The sequence below is a fragment of the Cryptomeria japonica genome, chromosome 5, assembly GCF_030272615.1.
Source record: "Cryptomeria japonica chromosome 5, Sugi_1.0, whole genome shotgun sequence".
NCBI classification, from domain to species: domain Eukaryota; kingdom Viridiplantae; phylum Streptophyta; class Pinopsida; order Cupressales; family Cupressaceae; genus Cryptomeria; species Cryptomeria japonica.
The window spans coordinates 500,167,008-500,192,093 of record NC_081409.1 but is presented as its reverse complement, the minus strand read 5'-3'; positions in this window follow the sequence as shown (position 1 = coordinate 500,192,093).

Sequence of the window (25,086 nt, the reverse complement as noted above, 5' to 3'; positions counted from 1 at the left end):
GAAAAGTAACCCTTCCACTTTTTGATCACCAAGAGCCCAATGTGGGAAGGTGAGAGCATATGGTGATAAGGGGTTCGTTAGCTCACTAATCCGCCAGAAATTACAATGCAAATACAATGTTGGGCAGCAAGCCATCCCCTTCCACTTTTCAAAAAGATGAAGAACAAGAACTTTGCAGTAAACCAGCCAAGGTAATAAGAGCATAACAGAACCAAATCACTCTACCGCTTATGCAGCAGAAGGAATTTTATATAAAAATATCACTCAACCACTTGCTTAGTGGGAGGAAAAAGCTAAATTACAAAACATACAGGCAGCTAAGCCATCCTCTTCCACTTGTTCAGTGGGAAATGCAACATAGAATGTGTTATCACTATTTTACAAATGGATGTTCTCAGTCCATAATTGGCTAGGTTTTTGAAAATTTTGAGTCTAGTATGCCCCAGTTGCTTCAAGATTGTTTTAAGTCCAAAGGGGTTTAGGGTTTAGGTTTTAATTGCTTTAATGTCTGATAAAAACCCTTTGGCTTCTAATTCTGCATTACTTTATTCACTTACATGATGGGTCCCTTATTCGTTTGAGTGTCCCCCCATTGTTATTTGCTTAGACGGTCATTAAATACTTGTAAAATTTTATGCCTATCTCATATGCCTTTTCCTAATGTTTGTCAGGCCCCGTAAGTATCGCGTAGCTCTCAAATAAATCTATGACTTTCGCTATTTTGTTGGGCGGAGTTGCTAGTGTGTTAGCCTCTGTGAAATAGTGAAAGGCATAAGCGGACCTGATTGGGTGCACTGGCAGCCAGCTTAATGAGACTCCATCTCATTTTGTATCTGATGGCTCGCGTTGATTCATAGCCAAAATAAGAACGCAAGTTACCTATCACGAAATAGTGAAAAGGTTTGGCAGGACCCAGCAGTGAGGACTTCTCCCTAGGCTAAAAGGTGATCAAGTTTGAAAAAGATCAATGGCCCGCGTTGATTCACAGCTGGGAGATGCTCGCAGTTCATTAATCGTGAAGTAACAAAAAGGTGGCGCGTCCCGCTAAAGCTGGCAGTGAAGATGGTAGGTCCAGCTGGTGATGATAGAGTAGTGACAAGGCACTTAGTTGGTGGTTCGCAGTAGGCCCGGGCAAGGTTGTCATAAAAGGAATAAACAACGAGCAGTTTCTTGAGATCTGACGACTCGCGTGGATTTGCAAAGGTAAGATGCTAGTAAATTAAATCCTGTGAAATGGCGAAAAGCCTGGTGGGCCCAAAGGATAGGAAAGGCATGAAGTTAAAAGCCGATCAACTCTGTTCTGATCCAACGTTTCTCATGGTTTCATGGCTGAGAGATGAATGAAGATTAATATTCATGAAATGGTGAAAGACAGGTGGAAATCACATGAAGGCATGACGTGGCATGAGAATTGGTGCATTTCATAGGGTTTGATAATGATGTGTCGAATGCCACATGGTTCTGAAGGGTAGTTAAGGGCTTGCCTAGGCGTAACCGGTAGTTATGTGGGAATAGTGAAGTAAGACACGTGGCTGACTCAGAAATGAACCCAAAGGAGCTTTCAGAGCTAATGGTCGACTTCCATGTGGCATTTGTTAACCGGAGAACAGGTGGGGTATGTGATTTCCGAATAAAGGGCCCACATAAAAGGTTCGAAGGTTGTTAAAAGGTATCCATCTCGAGGTCGACCCAACGGTTTTTGTTGTTTCATGCCCCAAAGATGCCCGCAGCTTAACCTCTGTGAAATGGTGAAAACCACTAGCTATCAAGATGAAGCATGGTTAATTAGTGAGGTTGACAGTCCTAGTTAGAGTTAAAGACCGGGTGATTTGAGCTCGATCTAATGGTTTGTGTGGCTTTGTGAAAGAAAAGTGTTCAAGGGTTAAAGTTTGCGAAGTAGCAAAAAGGAGGTAGGGCCCGACACTTACACAGTGAGATCAAGGGGAGATAAAGACCAATCAAGTTCCATCCAATTGGATGGCTAGCGCGGCTTTGCTAGGTTAAAGTGCATGTTGGCTATCATCTATGAAATAGCGAAAGGATTTCTAGCCAGTTGCCGAATGAGGAAAGGTGAAAGGGTAAAGGTAGTGCAAGTTTTATTTCATCTAGCGGTTGGCGTGACTTCGCTAGATGAACATGTAAGGGTGTTATTGCTTTGCAAAATGGCAAAAGAGCGAAAAGAAAATACACAAACATGTTATGACCCATTGGAGCAAAATTTTTGAATTCTTCCATGAATTCAATTCTGAAGGGATGGCCAAAGCATGCGGTATCAATGTCGCAGTTAAGAGATCGATTACTGTATATGGTCTCACATCAACTGAATGTAGGCATCATTTTGAAGAGCTATTGGGAAAAGGCAGGTGCATAGCAGATTTCTTCAAGACAAGAACAGGTTTTCTTGTCTTTTTGCTTAACAATTACTTGATAGTTTGTTTGAATTGGGGTTTTGTCCTATTATAGAATTGCTAGGGACAAAGAGTGTTAGGGACATAAATTGAAAAACCCTCATTGAAATAAATGATGAGGTGTTCAATTTTAAATGATTGGCTCAGGTTTACAATGCACAGATGAATCATCTTAGGAATGGGCCTCTTAAATAATTCTTTGTTAAAGTAGGCGGATTAACTATTGTAGGACCTAATACCATGGAGCCTTTCTCCTTAAATCTGTTCACTCTTAGAGCCAAGGGATTATACTGGTCACTCTGCCAAATTTTTGGAGAGGATGCTGAAGCAAACATCCCAGCTCATTACATGTTAATGATTGCTCAAATTTTAAATCCTTCTATGGCAGTGACATTTGATTATGCCCCCGATATTACTGATGTCATCCATGAAGGCTTGATAGGGATAAAGAATGGAAAAGTGGATAGGCCTTTTGGATGGTACACCCTCCTCATGCACCTGTTTCTATTCAATGGTGGTGATTACTTTGCAAATGGAATGGACCTAGTGAAAGAAAAGGATGGAGAGAAGATGCCAATTCAGTTATGGAGTACATTGCTATCATGGGACAGAGAAGATGCTAGCTACTTGAGGTTTGATAGGTGCTTTGCATCCAAGATTAAGACTCTTTTATGCTCAGAGAATCCAAGAGTCCCTAAAGCTCTTTTGGAGTTCCTTAGGCCAAAGGAGTTTGTTGAAGATATCAAAATTGTCAACAATTGGGGTGATATGTACTTATACCCCGTTTCCATTATTTTTAGAGTGTATGGTTTTAGAGGAACTCCATTTTTGTTGCCATTTTAGGTCCCACTAAAAATAGGAATTGCATAAGTCCTCGAGCAGAATGGAAGTGTGCAAGAGGCAGAGCTAACAGGTAGAGGTAAAGGGACCATTTTCCATACAATAACTATAGCACATCAGTTTGTAATAACTAAAGGGGGTTGGAAGTGCTTTGAAGATTTCCTTCAACCCTACCATTTATCAACTATAGTATCAAGGTGTGCTGACCCTGAAGATTTCTTCAATGGCATGTTCAGAAAAAGGGCAGTATGCAGAGGCAAACCTTACCAATTCCAATTACCTAAAGACCTCATCAGGAATGAGTTCGATTTGGATGAGCAAGAGCTAAGGAAAGAAAAGTGGCTGGCCTACAAGAAGGCCCTAGATTTTGTGCACCAATTTGAAACCAGCTATGACCCTTTGTCTAGTTTCCACCCCTTTGAAAAAAAGGCAAAATTCTTAATTCTTTGTTTTGAAGATGTAATGCAGACATTGAAAGAGAAGAGGGAGGCACTGATTAAAAATAACCCTGAGAAGGAAAGATTAGTTTTAACTAGGTCTACATCTTCCAAAGCAATCCCTCCAAGTGATTATGTGCTACATAAAAAGTCCAAATATAGTGTGCTAGTGCCAATAACAGGGGACCTTCTACTTAAAGAGGGAAGAGGAAAATACAATATGTCATTGACATTCAGGACTCTCCAATGAAGCAAAGGGTGGGAAAGGAGGTGCAATATGATTAGCCCTTGTATTCCCCATCTCAATCCCCTATTCATATAGGAGATGAATAGGAAACAACTGAGGAACTATTACAATTAGGAAGTCTTGGGGAGATAGCCTACACATATGATGAAGTAGAAGAGGGAATGCCAGAAGATCCCCTTAATGTTGAGATGAACATAACCACTAATGAGTTCAAAGGCTAGGAACTAGATCCTGATATTAAACAAGCCAGTGAGGATTTCTTGGTTGATAGCAACTTTGTCACATTAGGAGCTTTCATGCAATTCATGTGGAAGCATAATATTGATCAGTTTAATGCTAGATGTGAGAAGAGGAGGAGTGAGTAGCCCCACAAGGATCCAGCTATGGTGGAGGAAGAAATAAAGAAAGAAATGGTCACCGAGTTCAAGACCATCACTCCTGAGTAAGGAAGAGACATGGTAGTAAAGGCTAGTGTACTCATTCTCCCTGAATGGGATATAGTAGATGCCTTGGTTTTAGAGATAGTAAGGAAGGAGACCTAGCCTATGGAAGGAGTCACCTTCAGCAAGGATAATGCTGCCCTGGTCATGTGGTCTCTGAAAAGAGATGAAAATAGAAAGAAAAAGGACACCTTGGGGTCAAGCTACCTTGGAAGTATCATAGTGAAAAGAGTACAAAGCATTGGGGTGGTGGAGGCTACTAGCACAGTACTAGAGACTGCAAAGTTTAGTGTTGGAGTGGCAGAGAAAGAAGCAAAGGAAAGGGCAGATCTCCAAGCTAAGTTGGAGATAGTTTTAAAAGCTTACAACAATGCCAAGGAGGAGGTAATGAGTAAAGATAGCATCATTGCCAAGATGAAAAACTAGTTGGCAGGACAATACTATCAAGGTGAGTCCTCAAAATTGATGATCACTTCTTCTCCTGCACGGCCTCCACCTACTAGCCCCATCATTGAATTCCCACCATCTCCAGCGCCTTCTAGTTCCTAATCGGTTGAGATCACTCCCCATGAATTGGAGAAGCTAAAATAGGCCCAAGGCCTATTTGCAAAGAAATATGAAGAGAGAGTGAGGGCTACAATTTTGAGTTTTGCTGACACCATGAGGTCCTCATTAATGTACAACAACATGAGAAAAATCTTGGACATGTGGAATGAGCTCAATGGAGACAAGGTTGTTCTAATGCCTATTTTTGACAAGTGGAAACCCAGAGAGAAGGATCTAGAACTTATTTGTGTATCTTATGATGAGGTAGGGGCTAACCCCATTATCAAATCCACTTGTGACATAACAAAGGATCTATCAAAGTTAGTAGAAGGAGTAGATAATGCAGATAGAAAGATCAATTTGTAAAAGAAAGAGTACACTGATCAAGTATTTGACTTACTCCCAAGGGGTTTCACCAGTCCAACTGAATTGAAGGACAAACAAATATGGCTTAATGATTTAGAAGCCAACCTATCTTTAAGAATAAAAGGAATTATTAATACAAATGATAATTCCCTATTTGTCAAAACAATTGAGGAGATAGAGAAAATCAAATCACACTATAGTTTTCTAAATTTAGAGGTCAACAAAATGAGGAACTCTTGGAAAAGATTAGCCAAGATGAAGGGAAAAGTGATTAACTTATTGTGGCCTGTTGACGATGTATACTAGGTATGGACAAGAAAGTACATGGTGCTAGATGTAGAGCAGTTAGAAGAAGTTGCAATAGAACAACAAGAAGAGGAAGCCGCAGATGTTGAAAAGGACTTTTAACCACTTCTTTGAAAAGGCTATTGTTTGCAACAAACTTTCTTTTGAAAGGTCCAAAGCTTGTATGCATCCATGCTATTATAAATGGATACTAGGACTTCTAAAAAATGATTGCAAGTAATTGTAAGAAAATGCTACAAAAATTTATCTGAGCTTTCCTTAAGTCTTATGGAGAACATTTAAGTGTCTTGTAATATTTTTTGAATTAATATCAATACACAGACCATCAACTTTGAGCCTAGAATCTATGTTGTCTTCAAGTGTGCTTGCAAATATTTGTTGTTTTCAAATCTGAGTAATCTAGGGTTATTCATTTGAATATGGATTGTAAGGCAATCTTAAATAGATGCATTTCTTATCTTTTCTCTTTAGGAGGGGAATTCAATATGCATGAATAATTTCTATCAATAAATTCCTTCTGGGAGACTTTGAATTTGATGAATGCTATCTAGTTGTGATGAGGGTAAATTCTTATGTATGTCAAGCATATGTGGGGTTTTATAGAAGCCAAAGTGATGGGATGAATGGAGATGTTTAATTGTGAGATTATTGTTTGAACTTATATGACTTTGTGGCCTGGATAAGGCACTAGTATCTATTTGTGGTTATCTTTTACATATCTTGTAGGTCAATACTGAATATGAGCATAAGTTTTATTTCTGTGTTTCAGTTAATTTTGAGGCGATAAGATCCATTGGTTTTTTGGACATTGGTTATTGTGTATTTTGTTTAAAAGTGTGAAAGAATTCACCTATGCTATACCTGCCTGAACTTTGGATAAGTTCAAAGTGTAGAAGGTTTTAAAACCTTGTCATATGTTACTCTGAAGTTTCCTTCTCTTTGATTTCTCTTATGCAGATAGAGTTTATTATTTTATTATAAGGGTTTTAAAGGGAATCAAAATTTGAGAACAACAAAAGTGGTGACTCTACTGGGGAGAGTCATACTATGAATCCAAATGCAGAATGGTGTTTCAATAAAATATCAGTGTTGTCTTGATATATTGATTTAAAGAAATTTGCATGATATTTGATATGTGATGTTGGTCTAAAGATTTGCAGTATTTTGTTCAATGCTTGTTTTCATTTTTCCCATAGATCTATGGGTGGCAACTCTGTTAGTTCAACGAGTCCTTTTAAATTAAGAAAATTCTAAAAAGGAAACAAGCATAATGCAAGGAGGAAAGAACACTAGGTCCTTCATGAAGAAACATCCTCATGAGACGTTGCAGGAGGAATTACGCGAACAGTCACGAAGAGGTCAAAAAAGATCAGTACTACATGAGCCATCAAATGCTGCATGGGTACAGAAAAGTAACAATACTGGTAAGGTATCTGATAGACCTGTATATGCAAAGTCTAATTCTTCTTCCCGAGAATCTGAACATGATGTTTTAGGTTTTCATTCTGGATTATTTGGAAATATAGATGATGTTCAAGTTTTAAATCAAGATATATCTCATGCTAGTTTTTCTAGGAAAGACAGAAGTAGTTCTAATGTAGTCAGACATTCTGTGCCTAGAACAGTTGTTGCAAACATTGGCTTGATTGATATAGAACAAGTTAACATATCTGACTCTAAGGAGATTTTCCCTGATGAAGATGAAGTGTCCCAAGAAATAGAAGACCTACAATGAAAGGTTCATCACTTAATCTACTTAAGAGCCCAAAAGGAAGCAAATAGGGAGAAGGAAGTCAAAGCAAAACTGATGGAAAGAGATTGGCTTCTTAGGCAGATTGCTGACCTTGAATTGTTGGCCCAAGAAAAGGAAAAAAGTGATGATGAAGGTCTTGTGATCAGGGAGATTCTAGTTCCCAAAGCCAAACCAGCATATAAGTTAGTAATCAAAGCAAATAAGGAGGTTTTTAGTGACCCACAACCTGTTAGAAATAAGGTTAATAAAGGGAAGCAAAAATGCATGTAAGGCAGGTCAGGATCAAAGACTATGGTGGAGATCTCCCATAGACTATTAGCACATGAGAGGGAGATGGAAAGAATGAGGAAAGAAAAAGAAGATCTACAAATGGATTTAGAGAAAGCTGAGCTAGAGGCAGCTAGCCAAGAAGTCAAAAGAAAAAATGGTTATCTAAAAGCTCCCCCTATCATTTTCCCATCAGAAGATCTCAATAAGCCTGTTCCTCTGCAAGTCTCCCTCCCCCTTGTTAAAATTCATCCCACTTTGCCTGTCAATACAGTAATAGCTAGTCAAGCCCCTATAATTAACCAGAATAATCAAATCTCTTAGACTCAAATCCCTACTATGATAATGAACATGGGTAATAACAATGTTGTTAACCCTTTCCAAAGAAGAACTATCAACCTAGAACAGTATAGACAGTTATTTTTTGATGGAATCCAAGGATATCCAAATCATGTTCCTACTGAGTTAAGATATAGACTCCATAAATTTGCTGGAAATAATGCAATTAGTGCATAGGAGCATTTAAAATCTTATGGTGATTTGATAAATGATTATGAGATAGTAGATGAAGATGTCATAATGAAATTATTTGTCCAGTCCCTAATAGATGATGCAAGAGATTGGTATAGGGGTCTCCCTGTTAATAGCATTGGGTCTTGGGAGGATTTCAAAAATTGCTTTCAAGAACAATATGGTGACAAAACAAATGTGAGTTTCATGTTAAATGAATTCAATAATATTAGAAAATCTGATAATGAAATGGTCACCGATTTCAATGCTAGATTTTAGAAAGCCATGCATAGGTTGTATCAGGTGATGAGACTAGATGATAACATGTGCCTGAACACTTATTATAATGCATTTGATTACAAAATGGCTTATATCTTAAGGGATAAGAATCCACATAGCCTAAGAGATGCATTCAAAATTGCTATCAATATGGAGAGCAATAGGAAAGCATCCAGAAAATTAGGAAGAAGGACTGATGGTAGGCTATGGCAGGAAACAAAACAACAACCAAACAAAGTTGCTAAGGAGGAAGATAAGATAGAAAATTTAGTCACTACTATGAAGGATCTAATTGCTAAGGTAAATAAAAATGATAAGCCTCACTATAATTGGCAAGATAGACCTCCCAGATTGTATGATATGCCTTATAATACCAAATGGAAGAATGGTAAACCTCAGAATGAGAAACCTAAGAATTTTTAGAGCTAAGACACCCCTGATCCCTTAAAAGGAAAAAATGTTCACAACATAGAGAACACTCCTTGGTGTATTGCTTGTGATTGGCCACATTCTCCTCATCAATGTGCAGTTGCTCAAGCCCTAGAAGAGTCCATGAGACAAGAGGCCGAGCCCGATATTAATATGTTTGAAACCATTGTAGAAAGTGATGAGGAATCTGTACAAAGTGAATTTAGTGATGTGTTGGACAGTAAAAGGTCCTTTCAAGGACAACTAACACTTGATTGGCAACCTACTCTGAATGTGGTAGCCATTGAAGATGAAGAAGTTCATCTTAGAAGGCCTAGTGAGGAAGAAGTGAAAAATCTCACCAAGGCTGCTATAGCTAAGGCAAAGCACAATTATAACCCGAGGAGCACCAAAAAGGATAGTGATCAAGGTGAACCTGGTTCTATGTTTATAAAAGAGTTTTTTTAGAAAAAGGCAACAAGTAGTGCTACTACCCCTCAAATGGGTCAAGAAAAGAAAGATTAAATTAAAGATGTACCCAAGAGTACAGATGATAAAAATACAAATGATACACAAGGAGCTACCACAACAAAGAAGGCAAGTCAGCCTAAGGCAGAAAGAGTTAAAGCTAATGCTGAGTTGAGTAGCAGTTCCACATTTGACATGGCTCAGGCTCTTACACAAATGAAAGTTACTGTCCCATTAGTAGAGTTACTAAAAATAAAAGAACATAGAGAAGTTGCCTTGTCTTTGTTTTCTAATATATCTGACAGTAACACAGTCCTACCCACTGGTTCAGTTAAAAATGGAAAGGATCAGGAGTTCCAAACCCCAGAGGTTCATGTTGGAACAACTATTACTCAAGAGCCTTCACAGGTAGATCCTTTTTATGTCACTTTGTTAGTGAATAATCAGTTGATAAAAAATTGTATGATAGATTCAGGTGCAGCTGCTAATGTAATGCCTTATGGTCTTATGAAAGAATTAGGATTATCAGTGACTACAATATATGGGAAATGCTATGCTATGGATAATAGAGAAGTACCTATGATAGGTACAATGAAAGATGTTGAAGTAAAGATAGAAACATTCCTTGAAGTGACCTATAAGATGGATGTTATTGTCATTGACACTAAGCCTCATTATGGCATGTTATTATCCAGGCAATGGGCAGCAGAAGTAGGCGGAAATGTCCAATTGGATCTATCTTATGCTACCATCCCAATCAATGAGAATCAAGTCAAGTTATACAGAGAACCACGTGCTCCTAGGGTAATTGAAAATGTAGATCCTAGCATGTTCGATTGTATGTGATGTGGATCTTGACAACTTTAGAGTGCAACCAATTTTATCTCAGTTAAAGAATACTGACTCCATTGTGATTGAATTAGAATCACAACAACATGGTCTATGGCAAATGTATTTTGATGGATCTTGCTCCAAAGAAGGGTCTGGAGCAGGAGTTCTTTTTGTATCCCCATCAAGTATAACTTTTAAATATTCTTTTTCACTAGCCTTTCAGTGCACAAACAACACTGCAAAATATGAAGCTCTGTTATTGGGGCTTGAAGTTGCAAAGAGGCATGGGATACAATTGTTGAAAGTTTTAGGAGATTCAGAATTGGTTGTCTCTCAGGTAAGATCTAAATATGCATAAAAAAATGATAGATTGAAAAGATATAAGCATGCATTTTGGGATGTCATTGAGCATTTTAGTGCTTTTTCTATTAATTGGATAGAGAGATCAAAGAATATCATGGCAGACTTTTTAGCCAATGTTGCATTGAAAAATAATGATGCAACACTAACTGGCATATCCACTATGGAAATAAAATCTACATCTGCCATCCCTGATAATGTGTATAATTGGCAAGTTTTTGCTGATGATGAAGATATTCTTAGGTTCATACAATGTATTGGTGATTATGATGGACAGAAAATTGACTGCAATGCATTAGTAGAGGTGATTGACAATAGAGAGACAATATTTGGCAATGACTTGGTTCAGTTGGAAACAAATGAGATACCAAAAGGGTTGGTAGAACTTGAGGGCATGTTCAACTATAATGACAGTCACCTACACTAGCAATCTACTACCAAATTAGAAGAATTGGAGGAAGTAAACTTGGGGACTAAATTATCCCCTAAGTTGGTATACATTGGAAAAAACTTGCCTCCATCAGAACTAATCTTATTAATTTATTGAAGAGATATAAGCATGTGTTTGTTTGGTCCTATGAAAACCTAAAGGCATATAGACAAGACCTTTTTCAGCATGAAGTTCCTGTACTTCTAGATGCTAAGCCTTTCAAACAAAAGTAGAAACCTATTAATCCCCTGATAGAAACCAAGATGCAGCAAGAATTGACTAAGCTAAGAGAAGGGGGGATTATTAAACCTATAAGACATTCTTCATGGGTCTCCAATTTGGTCCCAGTTAGAAAGAAAAATGGGGACATAAGATTGTGTGTTGATTTTAGAAATTTAAATGTTTCTTCCCTAAAGGATAATTATTCTTCTCCCAATATGGAAGCCATGCTGTAGAGAGTAATTGGCTGTGATCTTTTGTCAATGATGGACAGTTTCTCGGGGTATAACCAGGTGCTAGTGAAGGAATCTGAGCAATTCAAAACTGCTTTCACCACCCCTTGGGGAACATATGTTTATGTAAGGATGCCATTTGGATTAAAAAATGTTGGAGCTACATTTCAAAGAGCAGTGGATGTAGCCTTCAAAGAATTTATCAATATCATCATGGTTGTTTACCAACATGATTTAACATGTTTCTCCAAAAGGGCTGATGACCACTGTGGACATTTGGAACAAGTGTTCAATAAGGCTTTGGAATTTGGTGTGTCATTAAACCCCAAGAAGTGTCATTTTGCTGTTACTGAAGGGAAGTTGTTGGGGCATATTGTCTCCAAGGAAGGGGTAAGGATAGACCCTGAAAGAATTGAAACAATAAACAATGTGCCTGAACCAAAGAGTGTTAAAGGTATTCAATCTTTTTTAGGCAAAGTTAATTTTGTTAGAAGATTCATTGCAAACTTTGCAGAGGTGGTAAAGCCCATTATTAAACTACTCAAGAAGGATACAAAATTTTGCTGGGATCAAGAAGCTTCAAAGGATTTTACTGAGATTAAAAGAGCTATTCAGGAAGAACCTGTTTTGAAATCCCTGGATTATAGTAAGCCTTTTTCTTTGTTTTCTTTTGCTTCATATCATACAGTAGTTGCAGTGTTGTTGCCAAAGGATAATGAGGGATTTGAACATCCCATAGCTTTCTATAGCAAGTCTTTACAAGCAGAAAAATTAAGGTATGAGATCATGGAAAAATAGGTGTATGCTTTGGTTAAAGTTGTCAAGGCTTTTAGGCCATATCTTGTAAATGCACAAGTAGTTGCTTATGTTCCACATGCTATAGTGAAGGACATTTTATCCTAATCTGAAGTCACATGAAAAAGCTATAGATGGATTAATAGAATCCAAGAATTTGATTTGGAAATAAAGATCACCAAATTGGTGAGAGGCTTAGGCCTAGCCAAGCTTATGGCTAAATCCAATCTTCTTGATGTTGAAATAAACAATGTTGAAGTTGAAAACATTGTAATCACCAGCATTGAAAAGCAACCCTGGTATTCATAAGTAGTACATTTCTTGAGAGATGCTACATTTTTAGAGTGGATGACCCAAAATCAAAAAAGGACATTAAAGCTTAAGTCACAAAAATATGTTCTCATTCAGGGTGACCTTTTTTTGAGAAATAGAGAGGGAGCATTGTTAATGTGTTTGGATGAATTCCAAGCCAAGAAAGTGTTGATTCAAATGCATGATGGAGTATGTGGAGGTCATTACTCTGCTAAGACAACTATTGGAAAGATAGTCAGGGCTGGGTATTATTGGCCTACCTTATTTAAAGATGCTCATGAACATGTTAGTAAATGTGACCCATGCCAAAGGTTTTCATTCAAGCTAAAATATGAAGGAGCTTTACCCTTAAATCTGGTCACAGTGGAAGCCCCTTTTGTCCAGTGGGGCATTGATTTTATTGGAGAAATCGTTGAAAGATCAGGAAGAGGCCACATGTAGATTATAGTAGCAACTAACTATTTTACTAAATGGATTGAAGCCATACCCACCAAGAGAGCTACAAGTAAAGTTGTCATCGATTTCCTGATAGATAATGTTATAACTAGATTTGGAGTCCCTGCAAAATTAGTAATGGATAATGCTATGAGTTTTAGGTCTGAAGAGTTTGTTACATTTTGCACTAGTCATGGGATAATTATGTCATACTCTTCATCCTATCATCCTCAAGGGAATGGACAAGATGAATCTGGTAATAAAAGCCTCTTGAACATTATTAAGAAAATCTTAGAAGAGAACAAGAGGTCATGGGATCGAAAGTTGAAATTAGCTTTGTGGTCTGACAAAATTACTGTCAAGAAGGCCATTGGAATGTCACCTTTTGAACTGGTTTATGGTACACAAGCTAGAGTGCCAATAAACAATCTTCTTCCAGTATATAAAATCCTACAAGCCAAAGACATGGAGTTGTCTGATCCTATGGAGGATCAAATTATTCAGATGGTGGAAGTGGAAGAAATCAAAACTTTAGCCCATAAGAGAAATTTGAAAATCCAATTGCAGTCTAAATATATTTTTGACAAAAGGACATCATTGAGAAAGTTTCAAATCGGTGATGTTGTTCTTCAGTGGAATGCAAAAGGACAGGACAAGGGAAAGCATAAGAAGTTTGAGTCATTATGGATTGGCCCTTCTGTGGTCTATGATGTGAATAGAAAAGACTCATACTTTCTGAAGAATATGAATGATAAAGTACAGGAATTTCCAGTGCATGGACAATTCTTGAAGCATTACTTTTCTTAATGTCCATGCACAGTAGGTCCTCTGTTTTGTATATATTTAGGTTTGCTTTAGTTGTTGTTTTTGGGATTGTTTTTGGTCTGTCTCTCCAGAGTTTTCTGAGTTTATTGTGTTGATCTTGCGATCAACCATCCCTAGTCAGAGCTGTTGTTATCACTATTTTAAAAATGGATGTTCTCAGTCCATAATTGGCTAGGTTTTTGAAAATTTTGAGTCTGGTATGCCCTAGTTGCTTCAAGATTGTTTTAAGTCCAAAGGGGTTTAGGGTTTAGGTTTCAATCACTTTAATGTCTGATAAAAACCCTTTGCCTTCTAATTCTGTGTTACTTTATTCACTTACATAATGGGTCCCTTAGTCATTTGAGTGTCACCCCATTGTTATTTGCCTAGGCGATCGTTAAAAACTTGTAAAATTTTATGCCTATCGCATATGCCTTTTCTTAATGTTTGTCAGGCCCCGTAAGTATCGCATAGCTCTCAAATAAATCTACAAATTTTGCTGTTTCATTGGGCGGTGTTGCTAGTGTGTTAGCCTCTGTGAAATAGCGAAAGGCATAAGCGGGCCTGATCGGGTGCACTGGTAGCCAGCTTAACGAGACTCCATCTCATTTTGAATTCAATGGCTCGCGTTGATTCGTAGCCAAAATAAGCATGCAAGTTACTTGTCGTGAAATAGCGAAAAGGTTTGGCAGGACCCAGTGGTGAGGACTTCTCCCTAGGCTAAAAGGCGATCAGGTTTGAAAAAGATCAATAGCCTACGTTGACTCATGACCGGGAGATGCTCGCGGTTTATTAATCGCATGCGAAAAGGTGGTGGGTCCCGCTAAAGGTGGCAGTGAAGATGGTAGGTCCAGCTGGTGATGACAGAGCAGTGACAAGTCACTCAGTTGGCAGTTCGCAGTAGGCCCGGGCAAGGTTGTCATAAAAGGAATAAACAACAAGCAATTTCTTCAGATCTGACGGCTCATGTAGATTCGCCAAGGTAAGATGCCAGTGAATTAAAACCTGCAAAATGATGAAAAGGCTGGTGGGCCCAAATTATAGGCAAGGCATTAAGTTAAAAGCCGATCAACTCTATTCTAATCCAACAATTCTCATGGTTTCGTGGCCGCAAGTTGAACGAAGATTAATGTTCATGAAATGGTGAAAGATAGGTGGAAATCACATGAAGGCATGGGCATGGCAGCTAGTGCATTTCATAGGGTTTGATAGTGATGTGTCGAATGCCACATGGTTCTAAAGGGTAGTTGAGGGCTCGCCTCAACGTAACCGGCAGTTATGTGGGAATAGTGAAGTAAGACATGTGGCTGACTTAGAGCTGAACCCGAAGGAGCTTCTAGAGCTAATGGCCGACTACTATGTGGCATTTGTTAACCAAAGAACAAGTGGGGTAAGTGATTTCCAAATAAAGGGCCCACTTAAAAGGTTCAAAGGTTGTTAAAAGGTATCCATCTCGAGGTCGATCCAACGGTTTTCATTGTTTCGTGCCCCAAAGATGCCCATGGCTTAACCTTTATGAAATAGCGAAAACTGCTACCTGTCAAGATGAAGCGTGGTTAATTAGTGAGGTTGAGAGTCATGATTAGAGTTAAAGACCGGGTGATTTGAGCTCAATCTAATGGTTCGAGCGACTTTGTGAAAGAAAAGTGTTCAAGGGTTAAAGCCCATGAAGTGGCGAAAAGGAGGTAGGGCCCAACACTAATTAAGTGAGATCAAATAGAGATAAAGACTGATCAAGTTCTATCCGATCGAATGGCTAGTGTGGCTTCACTGGGTTAAAGTGCATGTTGGCTACCATCTGTGAAATAGCGAAAGGATTTCTAGCCCATTGCTGGATGAGGAAAGGTGAAAGGGTAAAGGCAGTGCAAGTTTTATTTGATCTAGTGGTTGGCATGACTTCGCTAGATGAACATGTAAGGGTGTTATGCTCTGCGAAATGGTGAAAGAGAAAAAAGAAAATACATAGACATGTTATGACCCGTTGGAGCAAAATTTTTGAATTCTTCCATGAATTCAATTCTGAAGGGACGACCAAGCATGTGGTATCAATGTCACGGTTCAGAGCTCAATTACTATATATGGTCTCACATCAATTGAATGTAGGCATCATTTCGAAGAGCTGTTGCGAAAAGGTGGGTGCAGAGTAGATTTCTTCAAGCCAAGAACAAGTTTTCTTGTATTTTTGCTTAACAATTACTTGATAGTTTGTTTGAATTGGGGTTTTGTCCTATTATAGAATTGTTGTGGTTAGTAATTAAGTTACTTGCATAGTATTATTGAGATGGCACCTAAAAGGGAGATCTTAGGGAAAGTTAATTACCATGAGAGGGCAATTTGTGATGATTTCCTAGAATAGTTAACCATGTCAACTAACGTGGTAGCTAAGATTAAAGAGTTGGTGCCAAAAGCTCCTTGCCTGAGAATAGGAGAAGGATTGTACGACAAAGGCAATTGGCTGAGAGACCCGTAGATAGGATTGTCTGGGTTGGGTTTATTCAAGGTCAGATTCAGTATGAGACACTCCCCAACCCCAATGAACAGTATTTGGGAGTTGGATGTAGGCAAATTGGTGGTCCCTGGAGTGTTCATGGATGTGGATCTCCTAACTCAGATTGCACACAACTATGACCCCATTACAAAGAGTGTTAGGGACATAAATGGAAAAACCCTCATTGAAATAAATGATGAGGTGTTTAGAAATATATTTGGGCTCAGTGAAGTGTCCAATTACTTGGAACCCATCAATTTTAAATGATTGGCTCAAGTTTACAATGTACAAAGGAATCATCTTTGGAATGGGCCTCTTAAATAATTCTTTGTAAAATAGGCAGATTAACTGTTGTAGGACCTAATACCATGGAGCCTTTCTCCTTAAATCTATTCACTCTTAGGGCCAAGGGATTATATTGGTCACTTTGCCAGATTTTTGGAGAGGATGCTGAAGCAAACATGCCAACTCATTACATGTTAATGATTGCTCAAATTTTAAATCCTTCTCTAGCAGTGACATTTGATTATGCCCCCTTTATTACTAATGCCATCCATATAGGCTTGATAGGGATAATGAATGAAAAAGTGGATAGGCCTTTTGGATGGTACTCCCTCCTCATGCACCTATTTCTATTAAATGGTGGTGATTACTTTGCAAATGGAATGGACCTAGTGAAAGAAAAGGATGGAGAGAAGATGCTAGTTCAGTTATGGAGGATAGTGCTATCATGGAACAGAGAAGATGCTAGCTACTTGAGGTTTGATAGGTGCTTTGCATCCAAGATTAGGACTCTTTTATGCTCAGAGAATCCAAGAGTTCCTAAAGCTCTTTTGGAGTTCCTTAGGCAAAAGGAGTTTGTTGAAGATATCAAAATTGTCCACAATTGGGGTGATATGTACTTATACCCCATTTCCACAATTTTTAGAGTGTATGGTTTTAGAGGCACTCCATTTTTGTTGCCATATTAGGTCCCACTAGAAATAGGCATTGCAGAAGTCTTCAAGCAGATTGGAAGTGTGCAAGAGGCAAAGCTAATAGGTAGAGGTAAAGGGACCATTTTCCATACAATAACTATAGCACATCAGTTTGTAATAACTAAAGGGGGTTGGAAGTGCTTTGAATATTTCCTTCAACCCTACCATTTATCAATTGCAGTATCAAGGTGTGTCAACCCTGAAGATTTCTTCAACAACATGTTCAGAAAAAGGACAGTATGTAGAGGCAGACCTCACCAATTCCAATTCTCTGAAGAGCTCATCAGGAATGAGTTTGATTTGGATGAGCAAGAGCTAAGGAAAGAAAAGTGGCTGGCCTACAAGAAGGCCCTAGATTTTGTGCACCAATTTGACACCAGCTATGACCCTTTGTCCAGTTTCCACCCCTTTGAAGAAAAGGCAAAATTCTTAATTCTTTGTTTTGAAGATGTAATGCAGACATTGAAAGAGAAGAGGGAGGCAGTGATTAAAAATAACCCTGAGAAGGCAAGATTAGTTTTAACTAGGTCTACATCTACCAAAGAAATCCCTCTAGGTGATTATGTGCTACATAAAAAGTCCAAATACAGTGTGCTAGTGCCAACAACAGGGGAGCCTTTTACTTAGAGAGGGAAGAGGAAAATACAAGATGTCATTGACATTTAGGACTCCCCAAAGAAGCAAATGGTAGGAAAGGAGGTGCAATTTGATGAGCCCTTGTATTCCCCATCTTAATCCCCTATTCATATAAGAGATGAACAGGCAGTAGCTGAGCAACTGTTACAATTAGGCAGTCTTGGGGAGATAGCCTACTCCTATGATGAAGTAGAAGAGGGAATGGCGGAAGAGCCCCTTAATACTGAGATGAACATAACCACTAATGAGTTCAAAGGCCAAGAGCTGGATCTTGATATTAAATAAGCTAGTGAGGATTTATGGGCTGATAGCAACTTTGTCACATCAGGAGCTTTCATGTAATTCATGTGGAAGTAGAATATTGATCAGTTTAATGCTACATGTGAGAAGAGGAGGAGTGAGCATCCCCACAAGGATCCAGCAGTGGTGGAGGAAGAAATAAAGAAAGAAATGGTCATTGAGTTCAAGACCATCACTCCTGAGCAAGGAGGAGACATGGTAGCAAAGGCTGGTGTACTCATTCTCCTTCAATGGGATATAGCAAATGCCTTGGTTTTAGAGGCAGTAAGGAAGGAGACCAAGCCTATGGAAGGAGTCACCTTAAGCAAGGATAACGCTGCCCTGGTCATGTGGTATCTAAAAAGAGATGAAAATAGAAAGAAAAAGGATACCCCAGGGTCAAGCTACCTTGGAAGTATGATAGTGAAAAGAGTACAAAGCACTGGGGTGGTGGAGGCTGCTAGCACAGTCCTAGAGACTACAAAGTTCAGTGTTGCAGTGGTAGAGAAAGAAGCAAAGGAAAGGGAAGATCTCCAAGCTAAGTTGGAGACAGTTTTAAAATCTTACAACAATGCCAAGGAGGAGGTAATGGGTAAAGATAGCATCATTGCGAAGTTGAAAAACCAATTGGCAGGACAATACTATCAAGGTGAGTCCTCAAAATTGATGATCACTTCTTCTCCTGCACGGCCTCCACCTACTAGCCCCATCATCTAATTCCCACCATCTCCAGCACCTTCTAGTTCCCAATTGGTTGAGATCTCTCCCCATGAATTGGAGAAGCTAAAACAGGCCCAAGCCCTATTTGCAAAGAAATATGAAGAGAGAGTGAGGGCTACAATTTTGAGTTTTGTTGACACCATGGGGTCCTCATTAATGTACAACAACATGAGCAAAATTTTGGACATGTGGAATGAGCTCAATGGACATAAGGTTCTTCTAATGCCTATTTTTGACAAGTGGAAACCCAGAGAGCAGGATCTAGAACTTATTTGTGTATCTTATGATGGGGAAGGGGCTGACCCCATTATCAAATCCACTTTTGACATAACAAATGATCTAGCAAAGTTAGCAGAAAGGAGTAGATAATGCAGATAGAAAGATCAACTTGTACAAGAAAGAGTACAGTGATCAAGTATTTGAATTACTCCCAAGGGGTTTTTCTAGTCCAACTTAATTGAAGGACAAACAAATATGGCTTAATGAGTTAGAAGACAACCTATCATTAAGAATAAAAGGAATCATTAATACAGATGATTCTTCCCTATTTGTCAAAAAAATTGAGGAGATAGAGAAAATCAAGTCACACTATGGTTTTCTAAATTCAGAGGTCAATAAAATGAGAAACTCTTGGAAAAGATTAGCCAAGATGAAGGGAAAAGTGATTAACTTCTCATGGCCCGCTGACGTTGTATACCAAGAGTGGACAAGAAAGAAAATGGTGCTGGATGTAGAGCAGTTAGAAGAAGTTGCAACAGAACAACAAGAAGAGGAAGCTGTAGATGTTGAAAAGGACTTGTAACCACTTCTTGGAAAAGGTTGTTGTATGTAACAAACTTTCTTTTGAAAGGTCCAAAGCTTGTATGCATCCATGCTATTATAAATGGATACCAGGACTTCTAAAAACTGATCACAAGTAATTGTAAGAAAACGCTGCAAAAATTTATCTAAGCTTTCCTTAAGTCTTATGGAGGACATTTAAGTGTCTTGTAATATTTTCTGAATTAATATCAATACACAGGCCATCAACTTTGAGCCTAGAATCTATGTTGTCTTCAAGTGTGCTTGCAAATATTTGTTGTTTTCAAATTTGAGTAATCTAGGGTTATTCATTTGAATATGGATTGTAAGGCAATCTTAAATAGATGCATTTCTTAGCTTTTCTCTTCAGGAGGGGAATTAAATATGCATGATCATTTCTATCAGTAAAATCCTTGTGGGAGACTTTGAATTTGATGAATGCTACCTAGTTGTGATGAGGGTAAATTCTTATGTATGTCAGGCATATGTGGGGTTTTATAGAAGCGGAAGTGATGGGATGAATGGAGATGTTTAATTGTGAGATTATTGTTTGAACTTATATGACTCTGTGGCCTGGATAAGGCACTGGTATCTATTTGTGGTTATCTTTTACATATCTTGCAGGTCGATACTAAATATGAGCATAAGTTTTATTTATTTGTTTCAGTTAATTTTGAGGCGATAAGGTCCACTGGTTTTTTGGACAATGGTTACTGTGGATTTTTTTTAAAAGTGTGAAAGAATTCACTTAAGGTATACCCACCTAAACTTTGGATAAGTTAGAAGTGTAGAAGGTTTTAAAACCTTGTCATATGTTGCTCTAAAGTTTCCTTCTCTTTGATTTCTCTTCTACAGACATAGTTTATTATTTTATTATAAGGGTTTTTGAAGGGAATCAGAATTTGAGAACAACATAATGAATTGGTCATTACTACTAAAGAAATTCTTACAAAGATAGAGATGTGAAAGAAGATAGAATGAAGTACATATCTCAAAAATTTAATAACTCATTCTCACCATAAACACTACTTGCTGTTCTAAAATCAGATACAATGAAATGCAGAACCAGCCATCCCAAAAACCACTAAAATGCCTGTAACTCTCTCAAAACATAATGGAATCATGCCAAACCAAATGCGAATGAAGCGTATAACATAAAAAATCAAATCAATACTTTGAAAGTGCGACTAGAGAGCAACAAGTGCGATGCACACAACCCAAGGCAATTCTAGAAATAGCATTTTGGCTGAATATTTTGATTTGCAACTGTAAATTAAAGAGTTCTCCAAATGGCACACCAATGTAGGAGAATTATTGTCTCTTCGATACACTTCCAATGAGCCCTCACTCAGAATGATGCACTCAACATGCAGATAGCTACGAGCACAATACACTTCCAGCCAACGCACACCAGCAACACCAAAAAATGCAGTAGCAAACAACTCTTCACCAACACACCCAAAAATCACCAAATAGCTCACAACTTCAAACCATAGCTAGGAGTGATGTCTCATACTCAAAACTGGAATGAAAGATCTAGAAGGTATTCACCCTCGAAGAAGTCTAGAGTCATTCTGATAGCATAACGATATATTTTCTCTAGATCCACCAATGAGGAGCCAAACACCTATTTATAAATCTTTTCAAGTCTGGAATTCAAATGAAATTGCCTCCAAATTCTCCTCATTCAAACTACGTTTCATTTCCTGTGGTGGACCCAAAATGGCACCCACTTCCCAAGTCCAAAAATTGCACCTACAAAGAAGACCATGATTTTGGCATGATATAACTTTGAAGTATATCAAAAATAAAGTCTCCTTATATCCATCAAATAATTCCCCTAGGAAAGACTTAGGAAAAATATCAATTTCTACACAATTCCCCATAACATCAATCAGTAATAAAATAATTAAATAATAACCTTAGGATAAGGACTAATATTTAATTAAATCTCTTATAACTCTAGTACTGATTATCAATAGAATCCGGATGAGGCTGAGCAATGAGAATCACTGAATTGTGCTGGAACAGGACCAAATCTAGGACTACCAAATATAAAATGCCCCAAACTACCACTTACTAAATATAGTAAGTCATGAAATAATGCTCCGAAAATCATTATCTTCGCAACCAGAGAAAGAGCTTGGCGATCTTAGCAACTGTGCACCATCCCGATGACCAAACCCTAACTTACTAAAAATAGTAAGTTCACATTGTAGCCCTGACAAGTTTGGTCAGAACTCCAAGGAACATGGGAACCTTTAATTCACCTTTCCACATAGCCTACAGGTCTCTAGAATAGGCCAATGGACCACTGAATGCAACATCACGAGGAAGGGGACATTACAGTCCCCTCTTCTGGTTATACAAATATTGTTTGACATAACTACAATGGTATTGGACATAGAGTATTTGATTGCAGGAAGAGGAACTTGCAATCATATGGAGTCCTGAACAACAACTATGTCTGTAGAAAAGTGGATTTAAAGCATATGGAAGTTAGAGACCTGCATGGAACCAAAGGAGAAATGTCCCTACAGGACTAAGAGATCCATTGGTTTCGGTTGCTAGTCACAACAACATGCCCAAAAAAAGATGGTCAAACCAGTATGTCAAGAGTTTCCCCAATCATGAAGCTGGGATGGATGCGGTGTGCTAATATAGAACTACTTCTGGCTGTGAAGCAGAATTAGGAAATGGAAGGACCCATGCTTAGAAGAAGGAAAGACCTACTCCAAAGCCTGAAAATGGGAAGAAGATTGAGACCAAGCAGGTATGGAAGAAGAAAACCATGGACTAGCACTGTGCATTCATTGCACAAGTGATATCTCCTAAAGCTTAAAGGAGTTGCAAGATCTTAGGGGGAGAAATGCACTGAACTTATCATTCACCCCCTCAGTGAAAGAGGACACATGGAGGAACAAGCTATTGCCGGTATGAAGGAAGAAAATGAGATAACAAGTGTGTGTAGAGGTTGCCTTGACTACACACCTATAGGTGAATGCTGGATCACTACTATTCTATCAATATATGATGAGATAACAATTGAAATTAGATATAGAGTGACATAAAATGTCAGGAGTCACAGGATGGTGCTCTGATAGTGATGATGGACTAGTACAAGAAACCAGTATGTGCAGGATGTTACCGGCATGAATGCTAACATGTACTTGTTGGTTATGTAAGACAATATGGATGGAGATAATTGCAATAGCCCCAGTAACATGGAATGGGAGTTTATGTCTTAGGTGGTGTTGATGAAGACCTGAATGACATATTATTGGCCCGATTATTGATCATGTAGGCATGCATATCTTTGGGCTAACCAGAAATATTTATGGAATGGTGATGTCATTGTATGGCATTGTGTGGATTCTGTAATACCCAAAAATTGGTCATCTAAACCATGGGCCCCTAATCTCGACAACATCTCCAAGGTCCTAACCAAAGGCAATTAAATCAATCTTGAGCACATTAATTAATTCTTTAATCATCAAATATTACATGGCAAATTAATTACTCAATATTAATTAAATATTTATTTAATTAATTGAATCATTCCAAGAATATCATTTTGATCAATTATCCTATTTAATTTATTAAATATCCTAGCATATTTAATAAATTAATAAATTTACCATTTAATCATAAAAAAAGGAATTAATTTATTACAAAAGAGGAATTAATCACAAAGCAAGAGTTAAATTGAAAATAAAATAAAAGAATTAAATTGAGAGAGAAATCAAACTTGAGGTATTATTTCTTTCTTCTAAATTGAGAACTTGAAATCATAAAAGCAATTAATTGAATTATTAATCATTCTCTAAAATTGGAACTCACAGCTTTTGAGAAAAAGAAGTTCAGTTGCATTGAAAAGGCTCTTTTCTTGAATAAATCAAAGAATTATCTATTTTTATCACAAATGCATGGAATTAATTAATTCTTTTTTCTAATGCAACTTGAACTTCTTATCTGAATGCATTTCAATTAAACTACAATTGGAATCTATCTCAAGGTTAACTAAACCTGATTTCTCCATTATTTCAATTAATTCTAAATTGTGCTTTCTTGATCTCTCTTGTGAATTCTCTATAAATTCAGCCTTCAGCTCTCATTCAAATCACCCCAGAGATATTTGAGAAACACCTTGGAGATTATTATTATGCTGATTTTCTCTGGAGTCATAGAAGATCTTGTGCTTGCTTTTTGAGATTATTTGCATCTTAGTTTAGCTTTTTCCATATTTAGTTTATTTCATTATTGCTAGAATCCATATTGCTTGAATCTTTCATCCATCTTGCATCCATATAGCTTAAATATCATGCTCATATAGATTAAATCCTTCATCTTGGTGTAGTCTAGTCACTGGTATTTCTTATAAAAATATGAGAGCAATCTTATACTCGCATCTTTTAGAAGGAAATTAGTCGCTTTGTTATGGTTTATTATTTATTGATTATTGATTTACTAACCATATATGTAATGACTTAATTGAAGTGTTGTACCTGCAGTATCAACCTTATTTTACTTTTTCACACACACATTTCTGGCACCCACCATGGGGCAGAAGACTATTTTTCGGCCTCCAAGACTGATTGCTTATTTTTATTTTTTTTGGATTTTTTGACTTTTCAGATTTTTGTCTATAAAGGTTCCGTGATTTGTCATACAATGTTTCCCATATGCCGAAATGACAAGCTGTAGAAGTCGTATGATCTGGTACGATTTATCGTACAGTCTGGTAAAAGTTATTGTATGATTCTCAATTTTCGTAGTTAAAAAGAAGATTTCATTCTTCAATTTTCTCATTCAAATTTGATTATACTGATGACTGACCCTGGCTTTTTATCTATCTATCTGAGAATTTTTCATAGCCTAATCAGTTTTTGCAGAATGCTTGTTGAAGAATATGCTTGTCGCACAAAGACAATATGACTACTGATTTGTTGTCTTTGTAGGTTGCCTGAGGAGATTCGAGCAAGCATCGTGTATTCCTTAAAGTCATTTTTAGGCACGTAACTTGCTATCTGGTTAAAGAACAAATCTGTATTTTGTGTTTTAAGTAAATTTTGCGAGGTAGAAGAGTATGCTCTTGTCTGCATAGACAATCAGAAATCCAGACCCTTGAGGTATTTTCTTTAAGTTTGAGATTTGTACATCTTTAGCGGGCCTGCCCTCCCAAGGAGCTAATAACTCTTAAAGCCGTTACGACCGGTGTGAAGGGAACAACCCAAGTGGGAATGGATAAATGGCAAGTACTCCAACCCACTATAAAATAAATGTGATTTGATGAAAATCAAGTCAATGGCAGTGATCGGGAATAGCTCTCCTCAGTACCTTCGGGTATATTAAACCTTGGTTTTCAAGGCTGGGAGACCTCTTAATTGAGATTATACCTCGATGTGCCAAACGAACCCCTTACTAGTTCCAATTCAAATTAAAAGCTACTCGATTCACCTCCAAAAGGGGGGATAATATTTGTGCAAGAGAG